At 46.0% G+C, this 24,058-nt stretch overlaps 1 protein-coding gene across 2 annotated transcripts in view; it reads right to left on the bottom strand.

Annotated features, from left to right (window-relative positions):
• Window positions 1-24,058, bottom strand: part of TNFRSF21 (TNF receptor superfamily member 21) — a 157,152-nt gene that overhangs the window by 106,635 nt on the left and 26,459 nt on the right. The window lies entirely within an intron of this gene.

Here is a 24,058-nt window from a genome sequence, read left to right as displayed (position 1 = left end):
GGGACCACAAAGCCCAGGCTGTGCTTCTTTAGCTTCCAGCTGGCTTAAGGCTCTCTCTCTGACCGGGGGCAGTTGTCCTAGTTGAACTCCCGTAACACTATTCCTGCCATGTGTGACTAAAGTATTCTGTTAGCTTGATTTTTCTATGTAGCATTCTGTAGTAATTAGGTTTGTTCAGTTTTCACAATAGTGGAGGGGATATTTGTGAAAGGGAGGGGACACAGAGGTTTTTTGATCTTGCTCTGTATTTGTGTTTATAAAATGACAATTGTACAGAATAGTCTCTTTTTGTACAGAATAGTCTCTTTTTATACTTTAATAAAATAAGTTCAGTATAAATTCATAACTATTTGAGGCTTGTGCAGGTGGGATTCTGACAGTTTGCAGGGTGGGGACTGATCTCGCGGGGGATGAGGTAGGGACAGGGACGGGGCGGGAACGATAATAAATTTTTTCCCAGTGTCATTCTCTAGTAGCACAGAACAAAATATGCTACACTTTAGCCCTCATACCTCATGCTAGTAAAGCTCAAGATGACTACAGGGCTTAAGTGGAATGCTTCAGTGTTGCTTTATATGACTTACAGGCTACATTCTTCAGGATATCTGCTCATCAGCTTTCTGGTCTACTGTATTTGAAAATTTTGGTTATGCGGTACAGATAGAAGCAACAGGCTTTAAAAGTAGTCTGTTGGATGTGTGTAGAAAATGAGAGGTTGGAGTCGAAGACGACTCCAAGGTTGCAAGTAGAGGAGACTGGCATGATATTTACAGAGCTGAAATGGTGTGGTGGCCATGTTAGTCCATTCTTCAAGGTAATTTGCACAAAAACAGATGAAAAATGGAGGGAGAAGAGCAGAAGGTCTAGGAGGCAAGAGGAGCAGCTCAGTCTTGGACATGTTTAGTTTCAGATGGCAGCAAGACATCCAGGCAGCCATGTCAACCAAACAGGACATTAGGTGAAATTTTAGGTGTAGAGGTGTATCTAGGAATCATCAGCATACAGATGCTACTGGAAGCCATGGGAGGAGATCAGAGCACCAAGGGAAGAGATATAGAAAAAAAAGAAGGTCCTAAAGACACTAAAAGTGCGATTGGAGAGGTAGGAGGCAAACCAGGAGAGGACAGTTTTGCAGAATCCAAACAAGGGCAGCATATCAAGGCGTAAGCAGTGTTTAACAGTATTAAAGGCAGCAGACAGGTCAAGAAGGATGACATTTGACCAGGAACAGTCACTGCAGACTTTGGTGAGGGCAGTCTCTGTGGAGAGACAAAAGCCAGATTGTAGAGGATTAAGAGTTTTGTCAAGATGAAAGGAAGTCAAGCCAGCGACAGAGGACAGCATGTTCAAGTAGCTTGGATAGGAACAGAAGAAGGGCGACAGGGCGATAGTTGGAAGGGCTGGTGGGGTCCAGTGAGGGTTTTTTTGAGAAGCAGCTTAACCACCATATGTTTGAAGGCATCAGGGACAGTTGCAGTGGAAATGGATAGGTTCAGGAAATGACAGATGGGAGGGATAACAGTATGTGAGATGGGGGTCAAGTAGAGGGGTGGGAATAGGATCTGGGGGGCATGTAGTAGGCTTGGCTAAGGTCAGAAGTTTTACGGTTTCTTTCTCCATGATTTCAGAGAAGGAAGATACAAGTTAGTGGTAGTTGAAGGAAGGTCAAGAAGGTGGGACTAGGCAAGGGGAGGATGTGTGGGTGCTTCCCGAGTTATTTGGGCAAAGAAAGAAGGGACGGTGCGAGCTTGAAGGTCAGGAAAGTGGATGGTAGAAAGGGGAGACAGATGGGACTTTGCAGCAAATTCAAGGGCAATCTTGTGAACCTTGTCATGGAAGTATTCTGTCATCCTCTGGGAGGAAGAGAGATGGAGTGGTTAGAAGGAGGGGTGCTATAAGGAGGGAGTTCAGCGTGGCAAAGAGATGGCGGGAGTTGGAAGAAAGGGAACTAGCTGGATGTAGTAGTCTTGCTTGGCCAGTATAAGAACAGAATTAAAGGAGGTCAGCATAAATATAAAGTGAAGAAAGTCAGCATGTGTGCGTGATTTGAGCCACAGGCACTTGGCACAGTGAGTATCGTAAGTAATGGATACTGGGAGTGAGCCAAGGTTGAGGTTTGGTACGCCCAGCAGAGGAGAACAGGGGGGGGGAAGCAAGAGTGTCCAGAATACAGGACAGAATAGAGTTGTACGATGAGACATTCTCATGGACAGACTTGGGATAACATTGTGTAGGTGAGAGGAGTTGAAAAACAGTGGTTGAGAGTGTGGAAGGATCGAGGGCTTGAAGATTTCAAAACATGTTGGTGACAACTGGGTGTGGCTGACAGGGGGGGGGGAATAATTGTGAAGGTTAGCAGATGATGATTAGAGATGGGGAGCAATGAGGTAGAGAAGTTAGAGAGAACAAGATGGAGAAGGCAAGATCAAAGCAGTGGCCATACCAGCGAGTGGGGGTAGTGGAGCATAGCTGGAGGTTGAATGATGAGGTTAAGGCAAAAAAAACTTAAGAGGCATAAGTGTCAGAGGGATCGTCAATATGAATATTAAATCTCCAAGGAGGGAAAGAAAAGAAAAGATTAAATGAATGAAGCTGGAAAGCCAGGAGACAAATTTGGTGAGAAAGGAGGAAGGGGACTTGTTGGGGGGGATGATTAAAGACAGCTATCCGGAGAGGTAGAGAAGTGAACAGGCAGATGGTGTGGACTTCAAATGAAGAAAGGCTGTGAAGTGGGAGAATAGGCTGGAATCTGCAAGAAGGAAAGGAGAAGCCGACCAACACCTCCACCCCAATCATTTATTTTTTTATTTAAAGTCACAGTATTTCTTATCAAAACACCTGTACAGTAGAAAAATGCAGGATTGAGTATTTATAAAATAAATCCTGTTAGGCTGTCCAAATCAGAATGAGTTCTAACTACACAAATGCCAAAGCCAATAAAACCCAGTTCAGACTGGTAGCTAAAATAGGTCTCCAGCATAACATCTGATCAGTTAAATCAACTTCTAAATATTAGATCCCAACCTTAGAGGGTGATCACATGCAACAGAAACTCAGAATGAGGTCCTATAAGCCAGTCCCTGCTTTCTATTATGGACAAACTTGCCAGACCCCAGTGAATTACTAGCTCTCACTTTCAGTTACTGTACTAATGCTGGTCTAAAAACAGCATCATGAACTCTTTAAATGCAAAGATCAATGCTTAGGCATCTACAGCTAAAAGACATCAACACTATGAACCAGGTGGAAAAATTATTTAGCCAGACATGAAAGGGTTAGCAGATGCAGCAGCAGCAGTAGTAATACAGTAGTAATAAGATTAGTAACAGAACCCCAGAAGTGTGAGTTTTATAACCTACATTCTGAACAGTTTCCACCAGGCAGCAGCACAGCTCTCCCCAGAAACTCAGTGATACAGCAGAAGTGTCTCTAGAAACCTATGCGCAGTGTATATGCTGAAAAGCAGGAAGCACTGACTAAACACATGAGGCAAAACATGGTGAACCAAATCTACTTTGCCCTGTTGCATTGCTCACTTAGAAATTTCCTTTATTTCACCCAGTTACTGAGGACAAAATTATGGGCTCTAAATATAGGAGCTATCTATCCACTGCATCTCTCTGAAATAGAGTCACAGCTGGATAGGAGTGCGTATTATGCTCGTAAACCAAGGTTCCACTGTATGTATATATGTATGTATGCCGGATCGCTGGGGGGGGGGGGGGATGCCGGATCGCCGGGGGGGGGGGCGCTCGTACAGCGAGGCAAGCTCGGTTTACGAGGCACCAAGTTTGCGAATGTTTTGCTCGTCTTGCAAAACACTCGCAAACTGGTGCACTCGTAAACTGAGGTACCACTGTATAAGCACGCAGATAGGAGTGCGCATGCGCGAGGTAGGATTTTATTATATATATAATAAAACCCTACCTCGCGCATGCACACTCCTATCTGCGTGCTTCTATGATCCGTAGGTCTGTGGCCGCAGGAGAGCGCATGCGCGAGTCCCCAGCCTTTCTTCCCAGCACCTACCACTCGCCGGCAGGACTGGACGTCAGCGCTGGACTCCCTGCTCTCCATGTCGGCTCCTCTCACCAGCCTCACCAGCGTCGGAGAAGGCTTCCGACGCTACCGGGATCGAGAGGAGCCGCAGCGACACCTCGCAGGGCAGGAAGGGAAGCCCAAAACACTCCAGCTGCGAAGGGATGTCCCGGTCCAGACTCCAAACCAGCTGATTCCAGCAGCGTGTGTCCCGATTTGCTCTGCCGCATCTCTGATGATATCAGGGACGTGCCAGAGTAAATCACGGCAGTAAAAGGCCCCGAAGTAGCGTGTGTAGAGTGCTGCACACGCTGCTCGAATCGGCAGGTTTGTCGGACTGCAGGAAGGGAAGGGTGGGGGCGGCAAGGGACTAAGGGAGCAGGCAAGACCGAGGGAAGGGAAAAAGGGGGGTAAGGGAAACGCTGCTGCTGCACAGGGAAGTGGTGTGGGGTGGGAGGGAATGCTGTGGTTGCTGCACCGGGAAGGGGGGGGATCTAAATGCTGCTATACAGGGAAGTAGTGGAGGGGGAGGGAATGCTGCTGTGGCTGCTGCACAGGGAAGTGGGGGGGGGGGGGGAGAGAGAGACAGACAGATAGAAAGAAAGCCAGACAGCGAGAGGAAGGGAGACAGAAAGAAAAGAAGAAAGGCACAGGGGCAGAGAGAGACACAGAAAGACAGACAGACAAAGGGGGCCAGGGAGAGACACAGACAGAAAGACAGTGGGAGAGAGAGAGACACAGAAAGAAAAAAAGACAAACATCGGTATAATATACCTGTGTGACTTATAGTTACTTCAGAGCAAGGAAACAAAGGAACATATCTGATACAGTTCTGGGTACACTAATAAACTGATATTCTTTATAGATCAAATACGGTAGTTTTCCTGTGTAGATAGTGACTTTTGTTTCTGTAGTACTGCATCTTAAATCTGCATTAAAATGTTGACATTTGTTTAACGTGTTCTCTTTTTGTTGTTTTGAAATCATTTTTATTAGTTGCTAGCGCAGGAATAGAACAACAAACATGCAAAGGCATGAAACAAGGTGGCAAAGCAGAATAAACTATGCGGAAGAAGGAAGAAATGCATCGCCATAAGAAGCATAGCAACAAAACAATTTTCCGATGTTCACAAAGAAAGAGAGAAAGAACACCCCCCAACCCTCCCCCCCCCCCCGAAAGCTCTCCTCCCTCATATACCCTAAGCCAGGGGTATCCAACCTTTTGGCTTCCCTGGGCCGCATTGGCTGAAAATAATGTTTCTGGGGCCGCACAAACGCTGCAGCAAGACAGAGGAGGGAGCTGGCAAGACGGTAAACACCCAGGGGCAGCAGAGGAAAACACTTCATCGCCCTCGACCGGGGCCACACAAAATACTTCACGGGGCCACCTGCGGCCCAAGGGCCGCAGGTTGGACACCCCTGCCCTAAGCCAACAGGCATCCAACATCCAAACCACAGGCATACCATCCTTCATAACCACATACAACCAAGCACATACAATCACCCAATCAACCCAGAAAGCAAAGAAACTAGCAGGTATCCCAGTATCCAAATAGGGCAGCACAAAACATGTCTAGCAGGAACCAACATAACCATGATGTGGGAGCAGAGAAAAGAATATATAAGGATCAAGAAAAAGAGAGGAAAAAATATAACAGTACCACCGAGAAGAAAAACAAAAGCAGTACTCAGCAGACTAAGAAAACACTCAAAAGGGGCAGAGACACAAAAAATGGTCTTTTTTAAAATTTCTTTTGCCTAAGGGACAGAGAATGGCATACTTCCATATTAAGGGAGGTCATTTAGTAACATTTCTCATGTATTATCTACCACAGGGCTCAATGAATAAAATGGATCTTACAGCAGATGAGCTATACCAGCATTGCCATGCATTAACCATTAATCAATAACTCTATAAAGAAGTCTGTTACAAGTTTTCTTCTTAAAGGACTTTGTCAAAGCTAGGAAAGGAGAGGAGAGGAGATTTTTAAAAACTGCCTCTCAGCTTTACAAAACAGATTGCTGGTTCATCCTTATTTTCGGAAACTTTCTTCCTGTTACATCATCGGTTTTAATAATCCAGCAGTAAAATATAGATCTGGTTCTACAGCAAGCATTACACTCATGCAAACATGATGCAATATGGTACATGTAAAGAGGGAGATCCTGCAACTGAGTGAGTGGGTGGGTGTACAGAGCATGATTCACCAACATAATTTTCAGTAAATATTCATAGTCAAACAAGGTAAGAAAGTTAGCTTCTCAGCTATGACTACTCAGATCCTGTTGATCTGTCAACAAACCAGAAGCTACTTGGCAACGAAACTGGACTTTAGATATCAAGAAGAAAAAAAAAAAAAAAAAAAAAATCATTGAAGGCAGATTTTTCAGTTCCAAGATTAACACTTTTTGTGGTTTTCTCAGGAAGTACCTTCACAGTTGCTGTGTTTAAACCTGTTACTAAGCACAAGAACTGAAAGTACATTGTGGAACTAATTGCACCATAACAAAAACTAAGACAAATAAAAAGTTAAAAGGGCTTCGGTTCTCTAGAGCATACACTTAACCAAGTTCTAAATTACCATTATAAAAATGTCAGTAAAGAATCCCAGAATTTTATAAGTTCTAAAAATTTATATTGCACTACCTGGTGTACAAATTATATTACAACAGAGATTATAAGCTAATAAAACAGGGGAAACAAGCCAAGGCACAGCTTAACCCACAAATGGGAAAAAGAGTACAAAGTGAAGCCTCAGAGGTCCTTTGGTGTAGCAGCAAGAGGCAATAGTCATGTGTAGACTAGATACGAACCTACATTTATTCAATATTTAGAGACACTTCTGAGGCAGCTTTTAAAGACTATATGTGCTTAGAAAGGTTATTCCAGGCCATTGTTGGGGGGCCTCAAGGGCCTGGGCTCCCCCAACTTGGGCTCAAGCCCCCTCCAATACTATTGCAGCCAGCAAACAGCCGACAGGGATGCTCAAACCCTGCCAGCTGAACCATTTCCCTATCGAAGCTCAGCTGCACTATCTGAGCAGCAGAAGTCAGCAGGGAATTCTGGAAGCTGTGTGGCACTTCTGTGAATGCTTAGTTCACCTATGAACTGAGCAAGTGTGGAAATGCTTGATGTTAAGAGGGTGGAGTGGCCTGCCAACTTCTCCTTGGGCAGCATGGCTGGGCTCTGGCAGGGAAACATTTCCGATGGATAGGCTTGAGCATCCCTGCCAGCAAAGGTATGATCAGGGGTGGGGGTGGGGGGGGTCAGCAACAGAGATGGTAATGGAAAAGAATAGAAAACAGGGATGAAAATGCTACAATACCCTTGTATCAATCTATGGTATGGCCGCACCTCGAATACTGTGTGTCGTTCTGGTCGCCGTATCTCAAAAAAAAAAAAAAAAAATAGCAGAATTAGAAAAAAGTACAGAGAAGGGCAATGAAAAAGGGATGGGACAAATTCCCTCTCAAGAAAGGCTAAAGCGGCTAGGGCTCTTCAGCTTGAAGAAGAGATGGATCAGGGGTGATATGATAAAGGTCTATAAAATACTGAGTAGAGTGGAAAGGGTGGATGTGAATTGCTTGTTCACTCTTTCCAAAAATACTAGGACTAGAGGGAATGTGATGAAGCTACTAAGTAGTAGATTTAAAACAAACAGGAAAAATACCATATATAGTTGTACATATGAGATTATAGAAAAAAAAAAATCCATCTATCCCTTAGTTTGTAACCGAGGCAATGGAAGCGTTAAATGACTTGTCGAAGATCCCAAGGAGTAGGATCAACAGTAGGATTTAAACTGGGCTTCCCTTGACGTCAACCTTTAGCTTTAACTCCTCCATCAGCACAGAAAAGGCTCCCTCACAAATGTGTTCCCCCTCCCCCAATGTGCGTGCAGCGATTTCTCTTACTGCTAGAGGCAAGAAGAAAAGCTTTAAGAGGAAACGGCTGCAAAATGCCCTTCATTGAACCTTATGTGGTTCAGCATGTAGTCTCAAGCTCTATAGCAGCACCAGCTTTGCACAGATGTTCATGACAACAGGAAACCTACATAGAGGAAATGGCAGGGTATCAAAGCCTGACATTGCACAACTACACAGCAAGAGCACTGAAAACAGCATGTGAAAAATACCACAAAAGAACCAAAAACCACACTTTGTCAAACTGTTTACAATATATCCTTATTTCAGCTGGTGCATCCAGCATTTTGAAGACATCATAGCTAGTGCTACACTTACAGGAAGGTTCACCTTGAGCAGGAAAAATACCATATATAGTTGTACATATGAGATTATAGAAAAAAAAAAATCCATCAAAATCATGTCTTGTTTATATTTGACCTTCCTCCCCTCACCTATGGTGTCTCACATTTCTCCCATTCTGTCCTTTTCTGGGTTGACCGACCTGATGCAAAAAAATATGCACATGCTCGAGGCTTGCCACTGCCCGCAGTCTCTGAAACAGAACGTTTAAGGAGCAAGAGCCAGCAGACTTTAAACATACACAGATGCCCTGTACCAGCTGATTACAATGCTTTTTGCGTCAGCTTCACTTAGGAGAGAGAAAAAGGGAGAAACTATTTCTCAGTTTATATTCAACTATATAAGGTATTTTTCCTGTTTAAGGACGCATTTGGAATATAACAGTCCTTCTAAGGACTGCAATGGAAATTTGTTCCTTGCCATTTTTTAATAATTTTAACCTATTTTACAAAGTACCAGACTATTTATTTTTTGTTCCCCTCTCTTTTTCATTATACAAATGTATTTCTGCCCTTTTCCATTTTGTATCAGTATGTTAATGTTTGTCTATGCATTTGATAGTCTGTAATAATTGTAATTTGTTTTTAACTTATGCCCTCTTTATTCTTTGTTTTTATATTATGTGAATTTTGATAAGGCGGTATATCAAATTTTTAAATAAACCTGAAACCATCTTACTTCCTATAAGTGTACCTATGATATTTTCAAACCAACTGAATTAAAACACTGGATGTATTAGCTGAAGGATATATTTTAAAAAGTTTGACAGAGCATACAGTTTTTGGTTTTCTGTGGTATTTTTCACATGCTGGTTTCTGCACTCTTGCTATATACTTTCCCCCTCCGTATTCACGGGGGTTAGGGGCAGAGTCTGCCCGCGAATATTAAAATACCACAAATAATATTCAGGCCGGTTCTGCCCCTAACCCCCGCTTCCCCCGGCTATTTTAAGCCCTGAAAGCTCCCCCCCCCTTAAGCCTTACGCTCCTGCCCCGTGCAGATCGCTCACAGAAAATGCCTGCCTTGAGCTCCCGTAGTCTCTCAAGTAGAGGTCTGCACGGGAACGGGGATCGCGGGGATCCCGCGGGGATCCCGCGGGTTCCCCCCCTGGCCCACGGGACTCCCACGGGGACGCCCCCTGGCCCACGGGACTCCCACGGGGATGCCCCCCTGACCCACGGGACTCCCACGGGGACGCCCCCTTGCCCACGGGACTCCCACGGGGATGAAAACAACCTACCTAAATTCTGGCGATGCAAGCATGCAGCTTACAAGTCTGGCCGGCGTCGCGTCGGGAAATAGCCATGTTGAGCAGTGAGCTCAGCACGTACACAGATGAAAGCCTTGCTTGCTGATTGGTCCGGTGGCCCCGCCCCACCGTGCCGCCGGACCAATCAGCAAGCAAGGCTTTCATCTGTGTACGTGCTGAGCTCACTGCTCAGCATGGCTATTTCCCGACGCGGGCATTAGGCTGTTTTTTGTCATTTCGGGTGGGGGATGGCAGCGGCAGCAGCAGCCTGAAAAAGAAATCATCCTGGCCGGGTTCGGTGTCATGCTCCGGAGCTTCTACAGCCTTCCTATCTCCCTCTCCCTTCTACCTGCGGCTCTCTTCGGCAACTCAGCAGCAGCTTCTGACGTCGGGGCCTACCCTCTGCGAGTCCCGCTTGTTTCAACTTCCTTTTTCCACAAAGGTGGGACTCGTAGAGGGAAGGCCTCGATGTCGGCAGCTTGTCTTGATCACCGCTGCTGACGAGTTGCTGAAGAGAGCCGCGGAGCAGGGGGGTGTTGCCAGGTGCAGGTAGAAGGGAGAGGGCCAGATGCAGGACTCGTGGGTGAGGGAGGAGAAGAGAGAGGGGAGAGAAACAAAAGGAAATATTTCATACTGGGCTGGGCCGGAGTGGAGAGAGGGTGGAAAGATTCTGGCTACAGGGTGCATTAACAAAGGAAAAGGGGGGAAAGCTGAAAATGGAGATAGTGACACAAAGAAGAGAAAGGGTAAGCAGGACCTTCTGAATAAGGATAGAGATACAGAGGGGACATGAAGAGGAGGTGAAATAGAGACATAGAAGTAATGCTGAAAAAGTGTGTGTGTGTGGGGGGGGGGGAGATAAAGACATTGAAAGGGCAAATGGTGAATATGGGGTAAAGACAAGGACAGAGACAAATGAAGATTCTGAAAAAGTGGTGAGATACGGATATAGGTGAGATGGACACAAAGAAGGGTGATGCTGGAAAATAGGTGGAATGGTAATTCTGACAGACACAGAAGGGAAATGCTGGATCAAGGAGAGATGGGGCTCAGGCTGGATGGAATGAGGAGAAATGCCTTGTTGGCCCGGAACTTCCTCTCCTACGTCAGAATTGACGTCAGGGAGCGGAATGCTGGTCAGCGCGACGCTTCTGCAGGGAAAGCTTGGGACGGCGGTGGCTTAGGGGCTATTCTCCGATGGCTGTGGCAGCAAACCGAGTGGCTTGGGGGAGGGCACGGAGAAAGAAAGAAAGGGGGCAGACAGAGAGACAGAAAGAAGGGGGAACAGGGAGACAGAAAGAAAAAGTTGGGGGAGAGAATGAGGTCTGGAGGAGAGGAAACATACAGGAGGCTGAAAGAAAGGAAGAAAGATTGGATGCACAGTCAGAAGAAGAAAGTGCAACCAGAGACTCATGAAATCACCAAACAGCAAAGGTAGGAAAAATGATTTTATTTTCAATTTAGTGATCAAAATGTGTCTGTTTTGAGAATTTATATCTGCTGTCTATATTTTGCACTATGGCTCCCTTTTACTAAACCGCAATATTGTTTTTTAGCGCAGGGAGCCTATGAGCATTGAGAGCAGCGCGAGGCATTCAGCGTAACTCCCTGTGCTAAAACCTACTATTGTGGTTTAGTAAAAAGGGAGGGGGTGTATTTGTCTATTTTTGTATTTTGTTACCGAGGTGACATTGCATAGAGTCATCTGCCTTGGGAAATGTATATGGCAGATATCTTTATTTTGTGTTCAAAAGAAAAGGAAATGCATTTCTGGTTTTATTTCTACAGTGTTGAAGTACTTGTTGGCCCTTGCTGTGACTGGTGGGGATCCCCAAGCACCGCCAGCAGAGGACCTCCTCTAGAGATGGTCAGAACTCCCCTCCACCAAGCGCAGCAGTCGCTGGCAGCATCCATGAGCCACTGAGGTGCCAGCATCTGTGACTCAGGGACGCTACTGCTGCCTGCCAAGCTTGGCAAAAGGGACCCCAGGCCAACTGCAAAGGAAGTCCTCAGCTGACAGTTTGTGGGTTCTCATCAGCTGAGTATTTATATTTTATATTTACATTAGAGGTTCTGGTAGAAACCCATTTACAAAGTATGTATTCTTCCCAATTAATATTTCCAAATTAATAGTCTCTTTGCTTATTTGTAAATGGGTCTCTACCAGAGCCTTTAATTCAGTAGCATAATTAAATAAAATAACTATTTCTGAAGTTTATAGGGAAGGATGGTGACGGAGGGGATTCCTCGCGGGGACGGGTGGGGACGGAGGGGATTCCTCGCGGGGACGGGTGGGGACGGAGGGGATTCCTCGCGGGGACGGGTGGGGACGGAGGGATTCCTCACGGGGACGGGTGGGGATGGGTGGGATTTTGGCGGGGACGGGTGGGGACGGGTGGGATTTCTGTCCCCGCGCAACTCTCTACTCTCAAGCCATTTCCTGTGAGCAATCTGCATAGGGCAGGAGCGTGGGAAGATTGCTCCTGCCCTGAAAACCCACTAGACCATCAGGTAAGGCTTAAATGGCTGCCTTGAGCTCCCGTAGTCTCTCAAGCCATTTCCTGTGAGCAATCTGCATAGGGCAGGAGCGTGGGAAGATTGCTCCTGCCCTGAAAACCCACTAGACCATCAGGTAAGACTTAAGGGGGGGCTTATAATGAATTTTGTGGTTTAAAACTGCAACTAAGCGAATCCGTAGATAAGGAATTTGTGAATATGGAGGAGGAAGTGTATAGCCGTGTACAGTAAAACAAGTAGATGACAGGAAACCATACATAGTATCACAAAGAGAAGACTATCAGACAAAATGTGATAAAGGGAAATGAGACAAAAAACTGTGTGAACAGACAAGGAACACTCCACATAGGATCAATGATGTAAAAGAGTCTTGTTTATTCCAATAAAGGACATACACAAACTGTGGAACCGACAGCACTGTTTCGGCAAATAAAAATGCTTGCGTCAGGAGTCACTAACTTAAAAACATTAGGTCATTAAATATAACAAAATCAATCCAAGTAATAAGAATAAAATGATTAATAAAACAGATAGGAGACACCAAGGAGTCACAAAGATAAATAAAATAAGTGGTGATGAAACTTTTTAAAACAGATAGAAAATACCAAATAAACAACAAGGTGAATGAATAAAAGCAAACCTGTGATGTTGTAATCCACAGATAAGTCCTTTGTTAGTTCAAGGTTATATAATAAAAACATCAAACAATGCATTTTAACAAAAAGCACAGTTACTTACCGTAACAGGTGTTATCCAGGGACAGCAGGCAGATATTCTTGACCGATGGGTGACGGCACCGACGGAGCCCCGGTACGGACACTTTTAGAGTGATTGCACTCTAAGAACTTGGAAAGTTCTAGAGACCGCACCGCGCATGCGCGAGTGCCTTCCCGCCCGACCCCGACGCGCGGTCCCTCAGTTAAGATAAGCCAGCTAAGAAGCCAACCCGGGGAGGTGGGTGGGATGCAAGAATATCTGCCTGCTGTCCCTGGATAACACCTGTTACGGTAAGTAACTGTGCTTTATCCCAGGACAAGCAGGCAGCATATTCTTGACTGATGGGTGACCTCCAAGCTAACGAAAAGAGGGATGGAGGGAAGGTTGGCCATTAGGAAAACAAATTTTGCAAAACAGATTGGCCGAAATGTCCATCCCGTCTGGAGAAAGCATCCAGACAATAATGAGATGTAAAAGTATGGACTGAGGACCACGTAGCAGCTTTGCAGATTTCCTCAATAGGCGTGGAACGGAGGAAAGCTACAGATGCTGCCATAGCTCTAACTCTATGGGCCGTGACAGAACCTTCCAGTGTCAGTCCCGACTGAGCATAGCAGAATGAAATGCAAGCCGCAAGCCAATTAGATAGCGTACGCTTAGAAACAGGACGTCCCAATTTATTCGGATCAAAGGACAGAAAAAGTTGGGGAGATGATCTGTGGGGCTTAGTACGGTCTAAATAGTAAGCTAAAGCCCGCTTACAGTCCAAAGTATGAAGAGCCTGTTCTCCGGAATGGGAGTGAGGTTTGGGAAAAAAAACAGGCAGTACAATAGATTGGTTGAGATGGAACTCAGAGACAACCTTAGGGAGAAACTTTGGATGTGTATGTAGAACCACCTTGTCATGATGAAAGACTGTGAAAGGTGGGTCAGAAACTAGTGCATGGAGCTCACTGACCCTCCTGGCAGAGGTAAGAGCAATAAGAAAAAGTACCTTCCAAGTGAGAAATTTGAAAGAGGCAGTAGCCAAGGGTTCAAATGGAGGCTTCATCAAGGTGGAGAGAACCACGTTCAGATCCCAGATCACAGGAGGTGCTCTGAGAGGTGGTTTCATATTGAAAAGACCTCGCATGAATCTGGAGACTAGGGGATGAGCTGAAAGGAGTTTCCCCTGGACCGGCTCATGAAAGGCCGTAATGGCACTGAGATGGACTCTGACGGAAGTAGATTTAAGACCAGAGTTAGACAGAGACAGCAGATAATCCAAAAGAGTCTCCACTGCAAGAGACTTGGGGTCATGATGATGAAGGAGACACCAAGAAGAAAACCTCGTCCACTTTTGATGGTAACATTGTAGAGTGGCTGGTTTCCTGGAGGCGTCCAGAATGGAGCGAACAGGCTGAGATAGAATAAGATCAGTTGAAGTCAGCCCGAGAGATACCAAGCTGTCAGGTGTAGGGACTGCAGGTTGGGATGGAGAAGGGTTTCCTGATTCTGTGTAAGCAGAGAGGGAAACAGTGGAAGTAGAAATGGATCCCTGGAACTGAGTTGAAGTAGAAGGGAGAACCAATGCTGCCTGGGCCACCGTGGAGCAATCAGGATCATGGTGGCCCGTTCCCTCTTTAGTTTGAACAAGGTCCGAAGCATGAGAGGTAGAGGAGGGAAAGCATAGAGGAACAGATTGGACCAATCCAGAAGAAAAGCATCCGCTGCTAGACGGTGGGGAGAGTAAAGTCTGGAGCAGAATTGGGGCAACTGATGATTGTGAGGAGCAGCAAAGAGGTCCACCTGAGGAGTGCCCCATTGGGCAAAGATGGACTGTAGAGTCGATGGGTCGAGAGTCCATTCGTGGGGTTGGAGAACTCTGCTGAGCTTGTCCGCTAAGTAATTCTGTTCTCCTTGAATATAAATCGCCTTCAGGAATAAGCGGCGAGTGGTTGCCCAGGACCAGATTCTCTGAGCTTCCTGGCATAAGAGGCGAGAGCCTGTTCCACCCTGTTTGTTGATGTAGTACATGGCTACCTGGTTGTCTGTGCAGAGTAGAAGGACTTGAGGAAACAGAAGGTGTTGGAAGGCCTTGAGGGCATAGAACATTGCCCTGAGTTCTAGGAAATTGATGTGATGCTTCTTTTCCTGAGGAGTCCAAACGCCTTGAGTTTGATACTCGTTCAAATGGGCTCCCCATGCATAAGGGGAGGCGTCGGTGGTGATGACCAGTTGATGAGGAGGCAGATGGAACAGAAGGCCCCTGGAGAGATTTGAGGATGTCAACCACCATTGTAGAGACTGACGAAGAGACGATGTCACAGATATGCGTCGTGAGCAAGAGTCTGTCGCCTGAGACCACTGTAGAGCCAGGGTCCATTGAGGAGTGCGCAGGTGAAGACGAGCCAGAGGTGTGACATGAACTGTGGAGGCCATGTGACCCAAGAGAATCATCATCTGCTTTGCAGAAATGGAGTGCTGGGGCAGCACCTGCTGACAGAGCGATTGGAGGTTGTGAAGACGGTTGTCCGGCAAGAAGGCTCTCATCTGGACAGTGTCCAGCACCGCTCCAATGAATTGAAGTCTCTGTGTAGGAAGAAGGTGAGACTTGGGTACATTGATTTTGAACCCTAGAAGTTGTAGAAAAAAGATGGTCTGGTTGGTGGCCAGAAGAACAGCTTGAGATGAAATGGCCTTGATCAACCAGTCGTCCAGGTAGGGAAAAACCTGAAGGTGGTGGGAGCGCAGGAACGCTGCCACCACCACCAGACATTTTGTGAACACTCTTGGAGAGGAGGCAAGACCGAAGGGGAGCACTCTGTATTGGTAATGACAGTGATTGATCATGAAGCGAAGGTACTGTCTGGAGGCCGGGTTGATTGGAATGTGAGTGTAGGCCTCTTTGAGATCGAGAGAGCATAGCCAGTCGTTGTGATCGAGGAGAGGATAAAGTGTTGCTAAAGATAGCATCTTGAATTTTTCTTTGACCAAGCATTTGTTGAGGTCTCGCAGATCTAGAATAGGTCTGAGGTCCCCTGTTTTTTTGGGAACTAGAAAATAACGGGAGTAGAATCCCTGCCCCCTTTGATCTAGAGGAACTTCCTCTATGGCGTTCAGAAGGAGGAGGGATTGAACCTCCTGACGAAGAAGGGCAGATTGAGGAGTGTGCAAAGCAGACTCTTTTGGTAGACTTTGGCCTGGAAGGGTTTGAAAGTTGAGAGAGTAGCCGTGGCGGATGATGTTGAGGACCCCTTGGTCCGAAGTGATAACTTCCCACCGGCTGAGGAAGAAAGAGAGTCGTCCTCCTATCGGTTGAGGGAGGAGAGGAGATGTGTGAACGCTGGCTATGCCCTCGAGGACTAAGTCAAAAGGGCTGAGTCGATTTTTGCTGAGGAGGCTGCTTGGCTGGTTGTTGCTGCTGAGGTCTAGGCGTTTGCCTCTGTTGTTGACGCTGCCTCCGAGGTTGCTGAGTGGAAGGCTGCAAGGGGCGAGCCACAAAACGCCGCTGATAGGCCGATTGCTGTCTAAATGGCCGTGGAGGTGGGGGTTTCTTCTTGGTCTTAAGAAGGGTATCCCAGCGGGTTTCATGAGCCGAGAGCTTCTCAGTCGTCGAGTCCATAGATTCTCCGAACAGCTCATCCCCTAAACATGGGGCATTAGCCAACCGGTCTTGATGATTAACATCAAGCTCGGAGACTCTGAGCCAGGCCAACCGTCGCATGGCTACAGACATGGCTGTTGCTCTAGAGGTAAGCTCAAAGGTGTCATATATAGACCTTACCATGAATTTTCTGAGCTGGAAGAGAGACAAGGAGCATTGATGGAAAGCCTCACGATTCCCCACAGGAAGGTACTGCTCAAAGGAAGCCATGGTGGTAAGGAGATGCTTTAAGTAAAAAGAAAAATGAAAAGCATAGTTACCAGAACGATTAGCAAGCATCGCATTCTGGTAAAGTCGCTTACCAAATTTGTCCATGGCTTTTCCCTCTCTGCCAGGAGGAACAGAGGCATAGACACTAGCTCCTAAGGACTTCTTGAGGGTGGATTCTACAAGGAGAGACTCATGAGGGAGCTGTGGTTTATCGAACCCAGGAATAGGGATCACTTTATATAGGGAATCCAATTTGCGGGGAGCTCCCGGGACAGTAAGAGGAGTCTCCAAATTCTTGTAAAAAGTCTCCCTCAGGATGTCATGTAAAGGGAGTTTCAAGAATTCCTTTGGAGGCTGGTCAAAATCAAGAGCGTCTAGAAAAGCTTTGGACTTTTTAGACTCAGCCTCCAAAGGAATGGAAAGAGATTCACACATATCTCTTAAAAAAGAAGAGAAAGAGGTGGAATCAGGTTTGGAGGAAGTATCCTGAAGAACAGGCTCGTCCTCCTCTGACGAACACTCCCCTTCTGACAGAAAAGGTTCTTCAGAGTCGCCCCACAGATCAGGGTCTCGAATATGGGGACCACGGTCCCGAGACTCAGGGGTGGATGGTTCCCGGTGTCGGGACTTCTGTACCGACTTACCCGACCTCATCGACGCGGTACCGGGTGATGTTATCGGTTGCACCGGAGCCGAAGTCTGTACCGATTGGTGATGAGACCTGGGCTCCGGTGCGAGGACAGGCATCGATGCCGATGAGGCCAAGTGTACCGGTACCGAAGGAGTGGATGGTGACAATACAGACTGTTCCACAATCGGTACCGGTTGCCCAGTGGGGACCGACACCGGAGGGCTCGGTGTCAGGAGAGCTGGAAGGAGTTGTTTGAGCTGTTCCTTCAGCTTCACCTGTAAGATGGCCGCAATGCGATCATCGAGGGAGGGCACCGGTACCGCTTTTTTCTTCTGCGGTACCTGCGGTGCCGCTCTACGCCCCGGAGATGAGGAGCCCGATGTCGAGGGACTCACCTCAATAGGGGCGGAGCGCTTCCGCTGGCGCCTCACGGTCGGCAGGATTGGACTCTCTGCAATGGAGACCGGAGGACGTTCCAGCGGGGAAGGCTTCTTAGCCGGCTTACCTGCATGCTGCGACGCCGACGCGGTATCACGTGGCGTCGATGAGGTGGGTGCCGACGAAACAGGTACCGAGACCGGCGCCGAAGACGTGGGGTCGGACATGTCGGTGCCGAAAAGCAGTCTCTGCTGTATTTCTCGATTTTTGAGAGTCCGCTTTTTCAAAGTGGCACAGCGGGTGCAGGTAGAGGCCTGATGTTCCGGACCCAGACACTGAAGGCACCAGTTGTGTGGGTCTGTAAGGGAAATAGGCCGTGCACACCGCTGGCACTTCTTGAACCCGGGCTGAGGGGGCATGAACGGAAAAACGGCTTCTGCCAAATCGAAGGCCGAGGCCTCGATGATGGCAGTAGGCCCCGCCGGGGCAAATCAAGAAAACTCGAAAAAAAATAAGAGATTTTTTTTTTTTTTTAACAAAAGAAAGAAAAAAGGAAGGGCAAAAAAACCCGAAAAAGTTTACGCGAGCGGGAAGGCGAATGAAAAAATTTTTCAACAGCCGTTGAAAATGCGACTTCTTAGCTCCGCGGAAACTAAGAAACTGAGGGACCGCGCGTCGGGGTCGGGCGGGAAGGCACTCGCGCATGCGCGGTGCGGTCTCTAGAACTTTCCAAGTTCTTAGAGTGCAATCACTCTAAAAGTGTCCGTACCGGGGCTCCGTCGGTGCCGTCACCCATCAGTCAAGAATATGCTGCCTGCTTGTCCTGGGATAAAACACATTATTACGAAACAGCAGAATACATAACAAACTTGAGCGCACATTAAAAAAAGGGGGTATTACTACATGAAAAAAGAACAAGTGAACGGAACCTAAATGAAACAGATCAATGGTTATATGAACATAAGAAGTTGCCTCCACCGGGATCAGACCAGAGGTCCATCGTGCCCAGCGGTCCGCACCCACAGCGGCCCATCAGGTCCATGACCTGTCAAGTGTTCCCTGCCTCATCCTAAAAAACCTATCACTACCTCTATCCATATCCCTCAATCCCCTTATCCTTCAGGAATTTATCCAAACCTTCTTTGAATCCCTGTAGTGTCTTCTGCCCTATCACAACCTCCGGGAGTGCGTTCCATGTGTCCACCACTCTCTGGGTGAAGAACAACTTCCTGGCATTGGTTCTAAACCTGTCCCCTTTCAGTTTCTCCGAGTGCCCCCTTGTACTTGTTGTTCCCCACAGTCTGAAGAATCTGTCCCTCTACCTTATCTAAGGCTTTCAGGATCTTGAAAGTTTGTATCATGTCTCCTCTTTTCTAGGGAGAACAGCCCCAGCTGTTCTAGCCTGTCGGCATACGAAAGGTTTTCCATACCTCTTATCATTTTTGTCGCTCTTCTCTGGACCCCCTCAAGCATTGCCATGTCCTTCTTGAGGTGCAGCAACCAATACTGGACACAGTACTCCAGATGCGGGCGCATCACTGCACGATACAGTAGCATGATGACTTCCTTTGTCCTGGTCGTGATACCCTTCTTGATGATACCCAGCATTCTGTTTGCTTTCTTTGAGGCTGTCGCGCATTGTGCCGATGCTGTCATTGTTGTATCCACCAGCACACCCAGGTCTCTTTCAAGGGTACTTATCCCTAGTAATGTTCCCCCCATTGTATAGCTGAACATCGGGTTCTTTTTCCCAACATGCATGACCTTGCATTTCTCTATATTAAAACGCATCTGCCACTTTTTGGCCCACTCTTCCAGTTTCGTTAGGTCCCTTTACAGGTCTTCACAATTTTCCATGGTTCTAACCCTGCTGCAGAGTTTGGTGTCATCTGCAAATTTGATAACCTCACATTTCGTCCCTGTCTCCAGATCGTTTATAAATATATTGAACAGGAGCGGTCCCAACACCGACCCCTGCGGAACTCCGCTCGTGACCCGTTGCCAGTCTGAGTATTTGCCCTTCACTCCAACCCTGTTTTCTGCCCGCCAACCAGTGTTTAATCCATCGGTATACTTCCCCCTCCACCCCATGGTTCCACAGCTTCTTAAGCAGCCGTTGTTGAAAGCTTTTTGGAAGTCGAGGTAAATGATGACTATGGGTTCCCCTTTGCCTATCTGGCTGTTTATTCCCTCAAAGAAGTGTAGTAAGTTTGTGAGGCAAGACCTTCCCTTGCAGAAGCCATGTTGGCTCGCCCTCAGCTGCCCATTTTTTTCTATGTGCTCGCAGATGCTGTCCTTAATCAGTGCTTCCATCATCTTACCTGGAACCGAAGTCAAGCTCACCGGCCTGTAGTTTCCCGGGTCACCTCATGATCCTTTCTTAAAGATAGGCGTGACATTTGCTATTTTCCAGTCCTCCGGGATCTCCCCAGTTTTCAATGATAGGTTACATATTTGCCGGAGTGTTTCCGCTATTTCCTTTCTCAGTTCTTTTAGTATCCTTGGGTGGATTCCATCCGGGCCCGGTGATTTGTCGCTTTTCAATCTATCTGTCGTAGGACGTCCTCATGGCTTACCTCTATTCGCTCCAGCTTTTCATCTAGATCCCCACTTATGATCTCCTCAGGTTCTGGTACATTGGATGTGTCCTCGCTCGTGAAGACCGACGAGAAGAACTTGTTTAACCTGTCTGCTACCTCTTTTTCCTCCTTTACCACTCCCTTTCTGTTTCCATCATCCAACGGTCCCACTTCCTCCCTCGCAGGTTGCCTCCCCTTCACGTACCTGAAGAACGGTTTGAAGTTTCTCGCCTGCCCGGCCAGCTTCTCTTCGTATTCTCTTTTTGCTTTCCTAACCACTCTGTGATATTCTTTCTGGTGTTTTTTGTGTTCCTTCCGGTTTTCCTCAGTTTGGTCCTCTTTCCATTCTCTGAATGATGATTTCTTGTCGCTTATCGCCTTCTTCACTTCCTTTGTTATCCACACCTTGTTTTTTGTTCGATTCTGTTTGCACCCTTTCCTAAACCTGGGGATGTACATGTTTTGTGCTTTTTGCACCGTGTCCTTGAATAGGGACCAGGCTTTCTCTACGGTCTCCATCTTCCGTGAGCTGTTTCTGAGTTTTTTTCACCATTTTCCTCATAGCTTCGTAATTCCCTTTTCTGAAGTTGAGTGCCGTCACTGTGGTTCTCTTCACTTTTGATGTTCCTACTTCTAGTTTGTACTGGATCATGTTGTGATCACCGTTTCCTAGTGGCCCTACTACTACCACCTCCTTTGCGGGTCCCCCTAGTCCGTTGAGGATTAGGTCGAGAGTGGCATCTCCTTGTGTCGGTTCCTTGACCAGCTGTTCCATGAAGCAATCCCTCACAGCCTCCAGGAACTTAGTTTCCCTCGCGCTGCTGGAGTGTCCAATGCTCCAATCTATCCCAGGGTGGTTGAAATCTCCCATAACCGTCACCCTTCCGCTTTTGCATTCCTGCCTCAATTCTGCTTCTAGGTCATTGTCGCCTGTTTCTGGCTGTCCAGGTGATTAATCATGCAATTAAAAATTTTAAGTCAATGTACAGCTCTAGAAACGAAACAGTGCATACCTGCCTGTATGACAGATGCAGATGTTATGGCCAGTCCTATGAGAGCAGCAAGCAGGTGTCTGGAGATTGTTATACAAGGCCCCTTTGGCTTCAATTAATATCAATGGTGGATATACTGAATGTTTTATTTTGGGGAGAGGGACTCGCCAAGGTTGCGCTTTATCACCTGTTCTCTTCGCATTAGTTATGAAGCCTCTTGCACAACTGGTGCAACAAACTTCAATTATTTCAGGTATAAGCTGTGGTGGGTTAGAAACAAAAATATTACTATTTGCAGATGACATTCTTTTCACAATATGAGACCCTTCCACCTCGCTGAAAGCTGTAGTAGAAGTTCTTACAGCTTTTGGACAGATGTTAGGATTTCAGATAAATATGTCGAAGTCAGAAATTTTGGATCTTACCATGTCAGATTTAGATAGAAGATGAATCTCTAGTAACTACTCTTAAATGGGCACAACAATCATTACGATATCTGGGGATTATTTAACAAAAAATGTAGAATTGCTATATGCTGCCAACTATCCCCCCTCTTTTGAAAGCGATTTGGCAGGACATTGAAAGATGGAAACATCTAAATATCACCTGGCTGTGTAGAGTACAAACAATAAAAATGGTGGCGCTTTCGAGGTTGTTATATCTCTTCTCAGCCTTACTGATCCCTTTATCTAAAAAATTCTTTATACAGTTAGAGCGGAAGATATTCGCTTTTATCTGGCACCATAAAACTCCAAGAGTTTCACAAGCAATGATGTATCAACCTAGAAAATTGGGAGGAATGGCAGTACCACAATTTCAATATTATTATGAAGCAGCCTAATTACGATATTTAGTTAACTGGAAATGGGATAGTGGAAAATCTTGGGTATGTATGAACAGGAGTTATTGGGAGGGTTTCCATTGTGGACGATACCTTGGCTTCAATTCTCACAACTCTCTATAATAGCTAAAAATTCTAAACCTGTAATGCGACATACTCTTGACCTGTGGATTCAGGTGCGTAGGCGATGCTACAGGGATAAAAATTATTTTATGGGGGCAGCTATTATATATATATATGCCTAATTTTACCCCAGGAGAAGTTGATGTGGCCTTTCATCTCTGGGGAAAGAAAGGTCTTAAAATATTAGGCCAATTGTTGGAAGATGGGAAAATAATCCCCTTTGAATTACTGAGAGAAAAATATGGCCTCGCACTAAGTGATTTATTTTACTACAGACAAATTGAAAGTTTTATTAGAAAAGTGGTTCTAAAAGAATTAGCTGCTGCCCAACATTCGGATTTGGAGAGAGAGTGGGAAAGGAAGTATTACTAGATTATATAATGCACAATATGAGCATCTTCATCCCCCCTTGAAATATAGACATCGCTGGGAAAAGATCACTGGCAAAATTTACTCTAGTTTAAAATACTGCATTCTCTCTTATATGGCACTATAGCCAGCAATATGAAAAGAGAATGGATATAAGATGTTCTTTTGTTGGTATTATACACCAGCACGATTACTAGCTATGTATGGGAATGGATCAGATAAATGTTGGAGAGGATGTGTAGAAGTAGGCACTTTTGAACATATTTGGTGATATTGAACTAAAGCACAGATTTAATAATAATAATAACTTTATTTTTGTATACCTCAGTTCAGAGCGGTTTACAATGCAAGAGACTGTACATATACAGCGAAGATACATTGTAAGGGAATGTACTGTGCAGTTGAGAGCAGTTTACAATGCAGGAGTCTGTACATATTCAGCATAGGTGTTTATACAGTGAAAATACAATGCAAATTTACAATGCAAGAGACTGTATATATATATATATAGCAAAGATATTTATACAGTGAAAATACAGTGCGAGAGACTTATAGAGCAAAATACAATGCAAGAGACTGTATAATGCGTTTGAAGCGGTTTACTATGCAAAGATAGTTGTACATATGTAGCGAAGATAGAGTGGTAAATGACAAGAAAATGCAACCAGTATCAATTACGGGAGGGTGCCGAGAAGGAAGGGGTAAGTAAGGAGGATGGGAGTATTGGATTGAGGGGGAGGAAAGGAGAGATCGGGGGGGAGGAGAGGTGGTAGAGTTTGGTTAATTGGAGGGGAGGGGTTAGAGAAATTTATCATAGAGGTAAGATTTGAGAGATTTCCTGAAGGATGAGTAAGATGGGGCAGATGAGATGAGGGTGATCAGGAAATCTGTCTATCTGCCAGCTTGGAATGAGAGAGTTCTATTAAGGAATCTTTTGTAGGTGCATCCCTTTGGGGATGGGTAAGTAAACAGATGGGCATTGCGCGTGTGATTGGTGCCTGGGAACGCAAAGTGGTGAGACAGATATCGGCTTTGAAGCAGAGGCAGGCGAATTTGAAGATGACTCTCGCTTCTATTGGCAACCAGTGAAGTTTTCTGTAGTAAGGGCTGATATGGTCTGACTTTGAGGCCATAGATTAGGCGGACGGAGGTGTTTTGAATGAGTCTCAGACATTTGATGGTTTTCTTGTAGGAGCCCAAATATATGATATTACAGTAATCCAGGGTGTTTAAGATTAGGGATTGGACCAGCAGTTTGAAGGAGGGGAAGTCGAAGTAATGTTTGATGGTACGGAGTTTCCAGAGGGTGTAAAAGTATTTTTTGACCTAGGCATTAGTGTGGTCTTCGAAGGTCAGGCAGCGGTCTAGGATGACTCCAAGGATTTTGATGGTGGGATTAATAGGGTAAGTTAGCCCGTTGAATTGTAGGGTGGTGGTCGTTAATTTGTGGTTGAGACTTGCAAGGAAGAGTTTATTGGGATAAAGTAATTTCCTTTATTGAG

This window comes from Geotrypetes seraphini, chromosome 3, assembly GCF_902459505.1.
Source record: "Geotrypetes seraphini chromosome 3, aGeoSer1.1, whole genome shotgun sequence".
In the NCBI taxonomy this organism is placed as follows: Eukaryota; Metazoa; Chordata; class Amphibia; order Gymnophiona; family Dermophiidae; genus Geotrypetes; species Geotrypetes seraphini.
The sequence above is the reverse complement of the archived record's forward strand: the minus strand, read 5'-3'. Positions and strand labels throughout refer to the sequence as shown.